Below are 16,122 nucleotides of genomic sequence, written 5' to 3' on the forward strand. Positions count from 1 at the left end.
TCGAAGGACCTTGCTTGCATGGGTCCACATATATCAGTATGCACAAGTTCGAGTATATATTTCTTTCTCCTATTTAAGTTAGAGGGAAATTCATCACTATGCATTTTCCCATGTGCACAACCTTCACAATCAATATGTTCATTTCTTAAAATAAAAATTCCATCAACCATACCTTGCTTCTGTAGCAGCAATAAGTCATGGAGGCTCATGTGACCAAACCTTTGATGCCAAATATTCTCTGTTGTTATAGTTGTTGAAGTTAAATATTGATGTGGCACACTTGTAACATTCAACTTATATAGGCCTCCAACTCGTACTATTGATGTGACCAGAATTTGATTATCCAACAAATCCTTTATAACACAATAATTTTTGAAAAATTCTACCTTTAAATTCTGATTTGCAATCATGGAGACAAAAATCAAATTAGTTTTAATACTAGGTACATACATTACATTATGGATGCACTTGATATTACCATTAGGAAACATCACATTAATATCTTCATACCCTCTAATTTGATATGCTCTGTCATCTCCCAAGTAAATGTTCGCACCATTTTTGGTCTCCTTAAAATTTTCATACCAGTGTTTACTACCTGTCATATGAGTGGATGCTCCAAAATCCACAAACCAAGTTTTAGCCTCATTGGTCTTAGCAGAAAGAGCAACATCAGACATAAATAATTTAAGATCGTTATTCTAATCTTCACCAGTAAAATTCCTTGTATGCCTTTTGTGTCTTTGTCTAGTTTCACCATTCTTATTTTTATAAGAGTCTCTACCAATATGACCAGTTCTTCCACAGTAAAAACAATTAATTCCTCATTCATTTATAGAGGATGACATAACTTGAAACAACTTTTCCTGGGATGAACTGCTACTTTTTTGTCCTCATCCTAGTTTTCCTTTGAAGAACTTTTTCTTCGCCACCAATGCCAGATCTGCATTCTCAGGCTTCAGATTCATACGCCTCTCTTCTTCCTACATCAAAATCCCTGTCAACTCTTCAAAGGTGGGATCTTTCTCCCTTACTGCAAGCCCTGTAATAAACATTTGATAATCATCTGGCATATCATTTAAGGTAATTGTGATGAGTTCTGTATTAGACACTTTCTCCTCTATCTCACTGAACTTGTCTCTCAGTTCTTTGATCTGAGAGATGAATGAAACAACAGATTCATTCTCCTCCATTCTGATGGAGAGAATCTTGCTCTTCAGAAACAATAGGTGATTTGTATTTTTGGTTTCATACAAATCCTTGAGCATCACCCAAATGTCATTAGCAGTTTTACATTCTCAAATGTGAGGGATTATGTTGTCTTTTACCGACATCTTCAACAACACCCTCAATTTATTTTCCCTCTTCTCCCAATCTGGAACTGGTGTGTTATGGCACCACCAGCTGTAGTTAGATTTGCTTCATCTCCATTTGCAATTTTCCACGCACTCGAGCCCTCGAGAAATGTCTACAACTTGAACTTCCAATTGGCGTAATTTGTCCCATCGACCTTATTTATCTCATTAAGGTACGTCTATGAAATGTGGTTATTTATTCTGCCAAAACCACCAATCCACTAATATATCCATTGGTCCAATCTACAAATCTAGTAATCTGACACCTGATCTATGGATCCAACAGAAGATCCTCCAACAGTCGATCTACGGATTAAACTCTAGATCCTCCAATAGTCAATCTATGGATCAAACACCAGATCGTCCAACAATCAATCTGCGAATTGAACTCCAGACCCTCCAACAGTCGATCTGGGGATCTAACTCTAGATCCTCCAATATCTCCATATCTGGGTGCTACGAATCCAACTCCAGATAGACGGCCTTCAAAAAAATGTTGGGCAAGACCACCACCTCAAGCACTTATGGTCTCAAGTCGCCTCCAACAGGAAAAAACACCAGCGCCCTTTCACCGTACTGCAGGTTGCGCTCACAAAAAATTATTTAAGTTTTCTGGATCAGCGTAGGATTGACCCCTAAAACCAACACTAATCAACACTCTTTAACAATGTAGAGCCAACGTTGATCAACATGGGTTTGACCCCTAAAATCAGCATTGATCAAGCTTCATCAAAATTTTAGTGCTCTCTTGCAAAATCAATTGAAGTAGCCATTAAGGTTCTCAGCCACTAAGGCTCAACACAAACCCAACTCACCGAGCTATGATTCCATGTTAAAAAATGGAAAGAAAAAACTAGAATGAAACTTATACACTCCAAACTAACAGCTCACAGGTGAACAAGCTACACTTGGATATTGCCAAAGAAGTATGCTCTGTCTCATTAACATTAAATCGTAAATATATAAGTTTACATTCAATTTAGGGAGATAAAAATCATCTCCTAGAAAACAGGAGCGAACTCTAATCTAGGACACACACACAACCATGAAATAAAATTTCTACATTAATTTTCAACTCTTGCTAAGAGATGCAGGGTGCCCACTAGGAGGAAAAGGGGTTCTAATCATTCTGTGATTTTATCTTATTCCAGGCTAGAAAAGAACAACTTAGGAGTTGGAGTGAGAGAGCATAAAATAGGGTCTTTGAGCTATGTACATCCCACGGGCTGCAAGTCTAAGGTAACTCCATAAAGAGTTCCATCTTCTTTGTACTCGCATTATTTCCACTCCAAACAAAAGATAGTAGAGAAACCTCATCTTCTAGATGGGTGTTCTCTCACAAAGGTTTTCAAGAGCATATCAGAGTGTTCATTATGATTTACATGTGTCTATATTTCGTTGTTGTCCTTTTTTTTCATTTTATCTATTACATGCATAAACAACCAAAGTAGTAATAATGGATACCTTTCATGGTAGATATTTTAGCTTAAGTTAATAAATCTCTTGTAAAAGCTATCTAGTGGAATATTCATGGAAATTTTCATATAATATTGGTATCATAGTAGATTTTTGTGTGTATTTGCAGGAAGTTACAATGGATTTGTGAAATAGCTTTTATAGGAACTTGTTAAAACCTACCCATGGCTAAAGGATATATTTATAATAGCCCTTAATATGACATGGAGGATAGATTTGTATCGCTAGAAGTGCAAGTCATAGATATAAATTGTAATGTGAGATTCTGCATGGTAGCCCTAACCAAGAAGATTTGGTTGATTAGAGAACATATAAGTTTCAACCTAGAGGTCAAACTAGAGGGAAAATAAGGGGATGGGGAAGAACCAAAGAATGAACCATTTGTAGTCCCTCTTTAATATGAAATCAAAGGTGGACATCAAGAATATCAATGTGATATTTATGCTTTGAAATTAAATTAGTAGATGTAATAGTTAGATGTTTACTTTAGTGTTCACGAAATAGATGAGGATTGGGGAAGAAGAGGTGAAGAAGAAGTGGAAAGGGGAAAAGGATAATAAAAAAATAGCTACAATAGACCAATGAAAATATTCTTGCAACCAATACAACCCCTATGAAATTGATGGTCATACAAAGGGAAAGTGAGAGAAACTGCATCCAGAGCTCAATGTAAGAGCCATAAGAACAACATGAAGTAGAAAAATCTCATATCCATATATTTGAGTAACCAAGTGGCAAGGAAAATGGTGTTGATGAGAATATTTTCTGCACATAAGTGTAGAAGGGGATTCATATGAGTAGAATTCATCAATGGGTAGAGAAAGAGATAACCAAAGTCTTCCAGATTAAATTATAGGTAATGAAGGGAAATATTGATGCTCTACTAGACTTGGGTTCATAGGAAATTATCATAGTAGTAGTTCTAATAAAAAAATAGGATTGGAGATTTATGACTACCCTAGCCCATATCCTTTGGAATGGATGAAGAGGAGGAATATATACATGTAAACAAATAGTGTAGAATTAATTTTGGTATAGATGATAATTTTAGTAATGAATTAGAATTAGATGTAATTCCACTTGATATATGTGGACAATTTTTTTTCTGAGTACCTATATGTACATGCAAGAGGTAATATTCATGTAGAGAACCAACCAATATTGCCTCTTAGAGGATGGATAATTGTTCATCACCAATGCACACATTGAAAAGTTGAGGAATTTGCTAGTAATTACCAAACAATATTACAAACTAATCAATTCTAGAAAGATTTTTTTTCTTATCTAAGAGAAAATTGGTCGAGTGAGGGGTAAATACGGGAAAGGGAATCCTTAGAGAGGTGTGCTAAGAAAAATAGATAGTAATTAGAAGAGTTGCTATAGGCACATAGGGGAGAATGTTATAAGCCTAAAGGGCTACTACCCAAGTGGGAAGTGGAGAATAAGATCCAATCTCTTTTAAACTCTGTAATCTCAAATATTGGACTATATAGAGAGTCCACTGTAGAAGCAAGTGAAGAGTAGAAGTAGTTGTAGAAGCTACAAGAGTGAGGCATGATTTGACTTAATACCTCAACTTGTAGGTTGTCTATCATAATTCTGCCAAAGAAAGACTAGACTTGGTGAATATGCATTGATTATAGGGAAGTCAACAAAATTATGTTCAAGAATAGGTACCCTGTGCCCAATACAGATGATTTATTATATCAATATTAGCAAGTATAATTTTTCACAAAGATTTAAAATTAGGGTATCACCAAGCATGAGTCAAGGAAGAAGACACCTAGAAGACCATCTTCAAAACTAGAGAAGGTTTTGTGAATGTTTAGCCAAGCCATTTGGTCTATGGAATGCACCAATTTCATTAATGAGATTAAATAAATGTGGTATTACATCGTTATGTAAATTTATTTGTTATTTTGTATTTGGATGATATAGTGGTTCAATATGTTGTATTGCGTTGTTAGCTGGATTGATTTTTTATTTTGATGATATACAATTTTACAGTGCTACCTAGGCGGAGCACACATCACATGATGTAGGTGCTAGAGATTTTAAAGAAGCACCAACTATTGGACAATGTCAACAAGTGTGTGTTTACATAGTAGTCTTTGGTATAACTATCCTATATGTTTTGTGGAGGGAAGTTCAATATATATCCTACCAAGATTGAGGCTATCCTGAAGGGGTTTATGCATAGAAATATTTCTAATGTTTGGAGTTTCATTTGGGTAGCACAATGCCTAAGAAAAATTCATAAACTCATTTTAGGTATCAACTCCAAAATTTTCTGCCATAGTGGTTAGTGGTAAGAGTTTCCAATGGGGGAAGGGTCAACAGAAGTCCTTTGAAGAGTTTGAGAATAAAATAATTCAAGTAATGGTTCTTGCATAACCAAACTTGTAACATCCTTTTGAAGTGGAAATAAATGCAAGTGGGTATGTTATGGGAGTGGCCTCGATGTAGGTAGGAAGGCCTATACACTAACTTTATAAAGTGCTTCATGGGATGTTTGTCAACTATGCTACCTGCAACAAGGAGCTTTATGTCCTAGTACATGTTGTCAAAATGTGAATGCACTATCTACTGGGAATTGAGATAAATCATCCACAATGATCACCAACCACTAGAGTACTTGTAGGCATAGAGTATGTTAGTTACAACATACCAAACACTACAATTGGATGGCGTTCTTACATCAATTTTATTTAGTGTTTAAGTACAATAAGGGAAATATAAACTTGTTTGTTAACGTGCTTTCAAGGTGACCCAGATAAAAAATCACAGCTTTGGAAACTCTAATGGACATGGATCCTTTCACCTATGATGAATAAAAAGAGACATCTACAATCGATGTAAACTTCATAGAGGTGTATCAATAACTATAGGGTGAAATTAATATGAATCATGGTGATAAGTGGTGAGCACCAGTATTGCAACAAGAATGCTGCAACTCCTGGGTTGCCTACTTTACTCTTATCATCCCAGTAGTTGATAACAAACTTGGAAGCGATGGTGTTGTATGCACAAGTACTAGTTCTTACTGCAGGTTGTCACTTGGTCAGCCGGCGCAAGATCACTAGGAGCTCAAGCCAACTTCTATGGATTCCAGAAGAAGCTTTATATGTTATGGAAGGAAAAAGAGATTTCTCTACTGATGCTATTCTACTTGTAGAAAGGAAGACTAAAATGTAAAGCAAACCAAGGAAATCCTAGCTAACCACTAATCCTACTTTTGCAGAAAACAATATGAAAACCATGAAAAGAATGCCATTACCTACTAAAGGAAGTAAAAAACATCTACCTAAGCTATTTCTGAAAGTAAATGAGCAAAAAAACATGTTTTTGGATTTTTATGTGAATTTGTTATGCATGTAATTTATTTTTTTGTGGATGTGGCAGTGAATAGGTGGCGATGGAGGGCAGTTTTGGGACTTGAGAGGATGTGGGATGGTGTGGATGGGTCCTAGGAGGTCTCAAGTGGCCTTCTGGAGGCTTTTCCCACACTCGGTCTTCAAAAGAGAGCCTACAGGAAAATCTACAAGAGGACACAGGAAATCTATAAGAGGAAAAGCAACATTCTACAGGAGGCCTACAGGAGGAGGCCGAGAGTAGTTTTAACTATTTTGAAGGTGTGAGAGTGGGTGGAGAAGGTAGATGAAGGTTAGAATGAAGTTTTAGGGCACCTAGGGTCTACCAAGAATCATTAGGAGAGAGAAAGATGATTGGATTTGCTCAAGGAAAGAGAGAAAGGTCTATGGAAAATGCAGGAAACTAAGGCAAAATTGAGGGGAGACTTGGGTGACCTGTAGGGCATGGATTATATGAAGGATGGAGTGGCTGATAGGCTAGAATGTTGCTAGAAGATATCTGGTGCATAAACAACTGATAATCAACCAATGAGATTAAGCAAGCAAGGAAATAAGTGCATCTAAAAGAACAGAGTTTTTGCATCAAAGTAAACCATGATCTATGGAAGAAAATGTTGATAACCATTGCATGAAAGAAAAGCATGAAAGAAGACTATTGAAAATGAAGAAATGAGCATGATGAAGAAGTTATGAAGCAAAGCAAACTAAACTATGAACCAATTAGAAAGCTGCAAACACTAGAAGTCCTATGAAGGAGGAAAATCTGTGCTTTTGGGGCAGCAAGAGGTTCTTTGCCTTGGATCATTGTCCCAAAGGGAGGAAGAGAGGCCAAGGGGTGGCTTGTGTAAGCAAGTCTTCAATCAAATTGGAAGTGAACTGGCTGCCTTGATCTGTAACCAACTCTCTTGGATACCCGAACTTGTACAACATGTTTTCCCTCAAAACTCAGCTACTTTTCCTCTGTTGCTTCTTTGATTGATTTTGTCTCGGCCCACTTTGTCAGGTAGTCAGTGAACACAATGATGTATTGCTTCTATTTTGAAGGAGGGCTGGTAGGCCCCACAAATTGCATGCCCCACTTCTCAAATGGCTCACAGGTCACTTGAGGCTACATGGGAATTTCATCCTTTGGAGCGTGTTTCCCCATCCTTTGACACTGATCGCACTGGCTGACATATCTTTTCATATCTTGATGAAGAGTGGGCCAATAGTAGCCTACTTGCAGTATCTTGAAGGCAGTTCTTTTTTCTACAAAATGACCTCCACAAGGCCCATCATGACAAGTCAGAAGGATGTCAAAAACTTCCTCCTCCCTGACACATCCCCTGAAGATCTGATCTAGGCCAGGTTTGAAGATATTGCCCCAATATAGGTGAAAGGGGCGCTTTTCCTTACTATATTGTTCTTCTCTTTGGAGGATAAGTGTGGTGGGAACTGTGCTGAAACCAAGTAGTTTTTTATATCAGCAAACCATGAAGAGAGTACTAAGATAGAAAATGGGTGTTCATCTGGCATTTGATCATCCACCATTCTGTCTTCACCTACAAGCAAATTTACTCTAGACAAAAAGTCAGCAACAACATTTTCTTTACCAGACTTATCAACAATGGTCAAATCAAACTGCTGCAGTAAAAGCAACCATCTAATAATACGAGCATTTACATCTGGTTTGTTCATTAAATATCTAATTGCAACATAATTAGTGTGTACAAAAGTTTGATAGCCTATGATATAATGTTTGAGTTTGTTTAAGGAATGCACTACAACTAGGAGTTCCTTTTCGATGACTATATAGTTTATATTTGCCTTTGACAAGTTTTTGCTTATAAAGTATATGGCATAAGACAATTTTCATGAATTTGTCCCAAGGCTACTCCTATCAGTTTGTTCGAGGCGTCTGTGTGAATATGGAAAGGTAGGGCCCAATTTGGGCCTCTCAGAATTGGGACGGTTACGAGCTTTCTCTTCAAGGTATCTAGGGCTTCTTGACAGTTTTCTGACAATATAAAATCAACATATTTACCTAAAAGGCCAAAAAAAGGAGAGGCTAGCTTGCTGAAATCTTTAATGAATCTCCAGTAATATCTAGCTAAACCTAGGAAACTTCTGACATCTCTCACCTTTTGAGGAGGTGGGACCCTTTGGATGATGGGAATTTTGTTGGGGTCCACCTGCAATCCTTTTTGAGATATTGCATGACCTAGCGCGGTCCCTTCAATCATAAAAAAATAACATTTTTCCAGACTAAGGGATAGGTTCATCTCGATACACTTGTCTATAACTTTTCCTAGGTTAGATAAAGCTTCCTGAAAATCAGAGCCATAATGAGTAAAGTCATCCATGTATATCTCTACTGCATCATGAACTAATTCATAGAATATACTCAGTACCACTCTTTGGAAAGTGGTTGGAGTGTTACAAAAACCAAAAGGAAGGACACAATATTTAAAGGTACCCCAAGGACAAGTGAAAGTGGTCTTATCTTGGTCTTCCGGGCTGATTTGAATATGATTGTAATCGTTAAACCCATCTAGGAAAGAGAAAAACTTTTTCCTTACCAAACCGTTTAACACTTGATCTATGAAAGGTAAAGGAAAATGGTCCTTTTTAGTGGATTTGTTCAATTCTCGATAGTTGACACAGATTCTCCACTTACCATTTTTCTTTGGCACTAGCACCAAAGGAGAGACCCATTCACTGTCAGAGATGGGATAAATGAATCCTGCATCAAGCAATTTCTGCAGTTCTTCCTTAACAATATCTTTAAGTGCTAGATTCATCCTCCTTTAAGGCTGCCTGACTGGTTTGAAATCTTCCTTAATGTATATATGATGAGTACATACTGAAGGGTGCACTCCCTTCATCTCCTTATAACTCTAGGAGAAGGCATCTAAATGTTTTCTCAGTAAGCTGCACAGCTCCTTCTCCTGGGAAGTGGATAGGGATGGATTGATTTTCAAGATTATTTCTGGGCCGAACTTTATATTCTTAACACCGAGAGAGGTCAGGTCGTCCACACAGATATTAGTTGAGGGGTTGTTTTTGGTTTCTCTCACTATTTCCTCTAAAGGTAATACACTGGGAGGTGGATTCTAAATAAAATTTTCAATCATATCATCCTCATCTTACAATTTTTCCCCCATGATGGTTTCCAATGCACAAAGTGGTGCAGAAAGACTTCGTCATCATCTCCCTCCTCCAACTAGAGAGGTAGATCATGTTCTAGCAAGGGTTGGGCAGGAGGATATAGGATTAACTTCTAAGACATATGGCCACTCTTTATGGTCATGTTCCTAGCTCGACAAATGATGTAGGCATCGGTGGTAGCCAACCAAGGTCTTCCCAGGATGAGAGGATACCCAGTGAGCTTTTCCTTTGACTGGAGAACTAAGAAATCAGTAAGGTACTCCCAAGAATCAATGGAAACCATCACATCTTCCACAATCCCCTCAAGGGTCACGGTGGAGCGATCTGCTAACTATAGCACGGTTGTGGTCTTCCTCAAGGAACCCTAAAGGTTGACTTTGAGCATTGTGTCATCTGTCATCACATTAATGGCAGCTCCTAGACCAATCAAAGTGTATGGGATCATGGTTCCATTGATGTGGACATCAACTACTGGGCTTCCAGGGTCTAGATATTTTGGACAGATTACTTGCCCCAACACGAGGTCGGACAGTTGTCGCATGACATTGATGGTTGGGGCATCTCCCTTGCGTCTTCTTGGATGCCTAAAGCACTTCTCTTTGATCAACCTATTGTAGATAGGCACATATTTTATGGCTTGGAGACGTGGTATCTTTACACATAATTGTTTCAATTCTCCCAAGAGTTCAGTTTCTTCAGGGTAGGCTAGACTATTGCAGATAATCTCTCAGGAAAGGGTGGATTTGCTTTAGGTTCACTTTCCTCTTTATCTTCCTCAACCTCCCTAGGTGGAGGCTGACTATTTGGGAGAACTTTTCCAGATCGCAAGTTAATATCCTGAATCTCCACAACATAAGTTGGGCATGATGGTTCCCCACTATACACTTGCTGAGCCTATCTGTTGTTTGGGTTCAGGCTTAGCTGCGCAAGCATTTGGGGTTGCCTTGGTGGAGCAGAAGATAACAGTTATGGTTGAGCAGGTGGTGGAGGCAAAAGAGCGGGAGGAGAGTTGTACTGGGGCCTCCACACCAGATGAGATGCATTCCACTGAGGTTGCGGCTGAGCATAGGATTGAAATGAATGAGCGGCTGGTTGGGCATGATATTGAGATGGGAAGGACCAAGGAGGAGGCGTGGACCAGGAAGGATGAGCAGGAGGGCCCCAAGAAGGTATGGAAGTGACTTGGTTGGGGTGGTAATATGCTTGAGATGTCCCTTGCATCCCCTATTGGTATGGTCTAGGTCCATGCAGTCTCCTTTGGTTCATGAAATAAAGTGTTTTAGTAGCTCCTTCGGCCCCTTGGTATACTACTTCAAGTCCAAGCAAGGAAGGGAACTTACCTATAGAATGATCTTCTTCATAGAATGAACAAAACTCTATAGATTTCAATGGAAATTCCTTCCTAGGATGCCTCCTGGTGCATCTAGGAAAAAAATGGCCAAAGCCCTCTCTGCTTCCTCTTGTTTTCTTTTGATATGCAAGGTATCCATTTGCATTGCAAGAGTCTGCAACATCTCACTCTTGAAATCTTCCAGCATGTTTCCAATTTCTCCTTTAATGGATGAATTGGAAGAAGAGGTACTAGCTATGGGTTGAATCCCCCTACCTTTCTTTTTGGTTGCTCTATAATGGTTTCTAAAAATTTAGTCTTTATGTCCTCATAAGATAGTTGGTAAATGTTTCCCCCAGCCAGTAGATGGAGGGTGTCTAGAAGGTTTTCCGGAATTCCCCTCAGCAGGACCAACTTCAGAGATTCAGGGTCAAGTGTACACCTGGCCCTTTTGTAACTGAGCTGGAACCTCTCTTCATAATATTCCAAGGATTCATCACTTCCCATGGTCATTCAGAAGATTTCTTCTTTGGTATCTTTTGGCCTATAGTAGTCTTGATACTTGTTATTAAAGTCCTGTTGCATCTGAGCCCAAGTTGTGATGCTATTGCTAGGTAACCTCATGAATCAACGCAACACTGCATCCTTGAGAGTAGAAGGGAATAGTTTCAAATTTTTCTCATCTTCTGCATAGTCATAGGTTCAACGGATGACAACAAACTCAAACAAGAAGGTGTTAGGATCTTCTGTAGTCAAACCATGGAAGTGAGGTAGGGCTGAAGGTCCTATATTCCTCATTTTGGTGTCCCCATTGGTCTCCCGAATGGGAAAGGTACCCTCTATTCTCTCTCCATTTCCCCTAGCATTTCTGTTTTTAGCCATCGGCTCAGGAGGAATGTTTTATTCTTCTTCTTCCCATATAGGTTCTTCAAATATCTCAGGTTGCTCACCTAAAGGTTCTTCTTGATCACTGCCACCGAAGAAGAGAGAAGGATGGTTGTGTGAGGTAGTGGGGGTGTTTGGAAATTTTTTTCCTGAATTATGTCTATTCCTACGAGGCATGAAAGGAAATCTTTTTGGTTGGTTTTTGTTTCCTTTCTCCCCACACTAATTATACTTGCAAAACTGAAATTGATTGAACAAAACAAATTGCAATTAACTGAAATGAAATTTGCAGGATTGAAAAGGAAAGCAAAGAAATGCAGAATTGAAAGAAAGGAAGTGACTAATGTACTTCTGTTGAAATGGTAATTGCAAAATTGGAAAGGAAAGCAAAAGAAATGCATAACTGAAAGAAAGGAAATGACTACTCTACTTTTGCTGAAATAAACTATTAGCGGAATGTTGCAATAGGGAATAGAAGAAAGCAGTAATCACAAAATACTCTAACGCTTCCCCACCAATGGTGCCAAACCAGTATTGCAGCAATAATGCTACAACTCCTGGACCGCCTACTTTACTCTTATCAACTCAGTAGTTTGTAATAAACTTGGAAGCGACGGTGTTGTATGCACAAGTACTAATTCTTACTGCAGGTTGTCACTTGGTCAACCGGTGCAAGATCACTAGGAGGTCAAGCCAACTTCTATGGATTTTAGAAGAAGCTTTATATGTGATAGAAGGAAAAAGAGATTACTCTACTGATGCTATTCTACTTGCGGAAACGAAGACTGAAATGTAAAGCAAACCAAGGAAATCCAGGTTAACCACTAATCCTGCTTTCGCAGAAAACACTATGAAAACCATGAGAAGAATGCCATTATCTACTCAAGGAAGTAAACAACATCTACCTAAGTTATTTCTGAAAGTAAATGAGTAAAAAAACATCTTTTTGGATTTTTATGTATTTTTATGTGAATTTGTTATGCATGTAATTTATTTGTTTGTGGATGTGGCAGTGAATAGGTGGCAATGGAGGGTGGTTTTGGGACTTGGGAGGATGTAATATGGTGTGGATGGGTCCTAGGAGGTCTCAGGTGGCCTTCTGAAGGCTTTTCGCACACTCAGCCTTCAAAAGAAAGCCTACATGAAAATCTATAGGAGGACACAGGAAATCTACAAGAGGAAAAAGAGCATTCTACAGGAGGCCTACAGGAGGAGGCTGAGAGCAGTTTTCATTGTTTTGAAGGTGTGAGAGTATGTAGAGAGGGTAGATGAAGGTTCAAATGAAGTGTTAGGGCACCTAGGGTCTACCAAGAATCATTAGGAGAGAGAAAGATGATTAGATTTTCTCAAGGAGAGAGACAAAAGTCTATGGAAAATGCAGGAAACTAAGGAAGAATTGAGGGGAGACTCGGGCGACCTTTAGGGCATGGATTAGATGGAGGATGGAGTGGAAAATAGGTTGGACTGTTGCTCAAAGATATTTTCTGCATAAACAACTGACAGTCAACAAGTGAGATTAAGCAAGCAAGGAAATAAGTGCATCTAAAAAAACAGAGTTTTTGCATCAAAGTAAACCATGATCTATGGAAGAAAATGTTGATAACCATTGCATGAAAGAAGGCTATTGCAAATAAGGAAATAAGCATGATGAAGAAGTTCTTAAGCAAATAAAACTAAACTAAGAACCAATTAGAGAGCTGCAAACACTAGAAGTCCTTTGAAGGAGGAAAATTTGTGTTTTGGGGGCATCAAGAGGGTCTTTGCCTCAGATCATTGTCCCAAAGGGAGGAAGAGAGGCCAAGGAACTAATGCTAGCCTTTTGGATCTTTTCTTTATCACTGCTTAACTTGCTATTGAAAACACAAATGGAAGCAAATTACTGAATCATCAAAAACAACCTATTCTGAACCATAAAAGAAATATATCTAACAACAACATAATCTACAAACTGAAATGAAACATACAAATACAAGAAAAGAGGAGCTTTGCTGCTTGAATTGGGCCCTAACGCAAGAGCTTCAGCCCTCTGAGGTAACTCAATTCTAACTCAAAAAGGATTCCATCTTTATTCTCAAAACAATAACAAGATTACATGAACTGTCAAGATAATAAGCTCGAAGTTGAGTAGAGTTACATAAGCAATACTTCAGAAAAAAATCAACAAAAATTCGACCCTAGTGAGGCCCTAGGCCTCTCTACTTATACAAATGAAGCTCCAAATAGCTTCCTAAAAATCAGGGAGGCTTGGCTCCCAAAACTCGAGATAAACATCAGTTATCCTCCACTTGCTTAGGTGCCTTCTAATGCATGACTTGGCTGCCTATACTCCGAGCTGAATGAAGGGGAATTCAAAGTGGGGAGTAATAAATGAGGGGGATTCCTTCCTATAAGTCCTCTCCTTTTCCACATTGAGTTATTGCTACCATTTTCCACTGTATCCTTGACTTTGACCACAAAAATCATCAATAATATGCTTTAAACACATATTAGACCTCAATGGCATCAAAACTAACTCAACTCACTCTAAAAGCATAAATATAGTTAGAAAATCATGTAATAAGCTAAGAGAATGGTTGATTTGACTAGGTTAGGAGGTAAAATGAGCCCATATAATTACCCATGTATGAGGCTCATAAATAGGACAATTAATTATCATCTCCACGAAGGGTTACTATACATGTTGGCCAAGCTATGTGTTTCTAAAATTCAGTGACTACAATTTATTAAAGAGGCTCACACCTGCAAGGTTGCAGGGAATACCAGTATTAGGAAGATAGTTTCCAATTTGCAAGGTATGTGTACTAGCCCATGATGCAAGAAGTTGTAGCTAGATTCATTACAGGATGTAAACCTTGTTGTACCAGCAATCCCAGTAATAGGAAACAATTTTTGTAATAGGTTTACCAACAACCAAGAAGGGGCATGGCTACATGTTCATGGTAATTGATAGGTTTACAAGTATATTCATTTCCATGCCTTGTAAAATTATTACCATGGGAAATAAGCAACAAACTTGTTCTTTGAACTGGTCTAGGAACATATTGGGATAACAAGGAGCATCATTTTAGGCAAGGGCATTAGATTTCTTGCTGCATTTTGGAATACATTTTGCAATAATATGGAGACAAAATTAATGAGATCCATAATATTCCATCCATAAATATATTGGATAATAAAAATAGTCAATAGTAATTTGATACCTCTTTTAAGGGCTTATAATCAGAAGCATTCAAAGACCTAGGATGAAAATTTAGTATGTGTGCAACTCTCTTATAACAGAACAATCCATACTTTAAATGGTTACTCATTATTTGGTACTTGTTTGGGATGTTTTCCATGATCACCTTTGGATGTAATATATCAATAATAACGAGGGGTGAGGGATGATCTCATAGATGATTCTCTAAGAGCAGAAGAATTTGTTGAGAAGATAAGGTAGGTCCATTTACAGGTATAGGAGGCATTCAAGAAGTCACATGAAAGATACAATGTTAGAACAAGGTAGAGAGGTAATTTAGAAGGAGAGAGAAAATATGATTATCGTTTAACAAAGAGAGGCTACACGGTCCTACGAAGAATATCAATTCTATGTAATATGGTCCTTTCAAGATACTAGAAAAGGTGGGAGATAATTCCTACAGAATCAGTATACCCCCATACATGTGCATTTACTCTGTGGAGAATGTGGAAAATATGAAACATTGTGATCCTTCCATGTTGGATCAGGGAGAGGAGTAGGTCCTACCTTCCATAGAGAATTTAGCTCCACATATGCTAGTAGAGTTAACAATGGATACACGTTTGAAGAAGAGGTCTCGAACTACAAGACAAGGGTGGAATGACCTCTAGAAAATTCAGTTGAAAAGAGGACTTCTAGGAAAGGCTAAATGGTACCACAGCTATGAGGTAGAGAAATACGTTCCTTAGCTCAATCCCCATATATTTTGGGGACCAAAAACCTCCTAAAATCGGTAGTTATGATCCATATTGAATCACTATATAATTTTTCATCTATAGCAATTCTTTTAGAGTGGAAAATTTGTAGGAATCTACTGTCAGGAACAATTTCATTGGTTGGGACCCAATTACAGGAATTGGGCTTTGAAACGTTTTGGGGCTAGTTTAAGGTCTTAAATGACATTTTTTTTGGGTACATCTTTTGGTCTTATGTGATGGACACCATGATTGTGTTCTACATCACTATTGATTCTTATTAACATGTTTCTTACATTTATGAGAAGGTCTCTAAGCATATATCATCACATCAACATTAGAAATGTATATATGTATATCTAATCACATCATTGATGGAAATGTATCTAAGAATATCCCATCACATCGAAAGGCCAATGATTAAATTCACCATATCATTACCTAAAACATACCATTAGCAAAAACAATAATGAGAAAATACAAATAATTTTTTAGAATCGAGAATACGTATTCCTAAAAATTGACATGATAATTCAAACAATGAGTCTATTTGTGGTTCTATTTATCTAACTATTATATAATAAAGACATATAAAATATAATAAATCCTTCTGGTTACACCAACA

Source organism: Pinus tabuliformis, chromosome Q (assembly GCF_031772625.1).
Source record: "Pinus tabuliformis cultivar Carrire ecotype Pingquan chromosome Q, CPIR1, whole genome shotgun sequence".
Taxonomy (NCBI): domain Eukaryota; kingdom Viridiplantae; phylum Streptophyta; class Pinopsida; order Pinales; family Pinaceae; genus Pinus; species Pinus tabuliformis.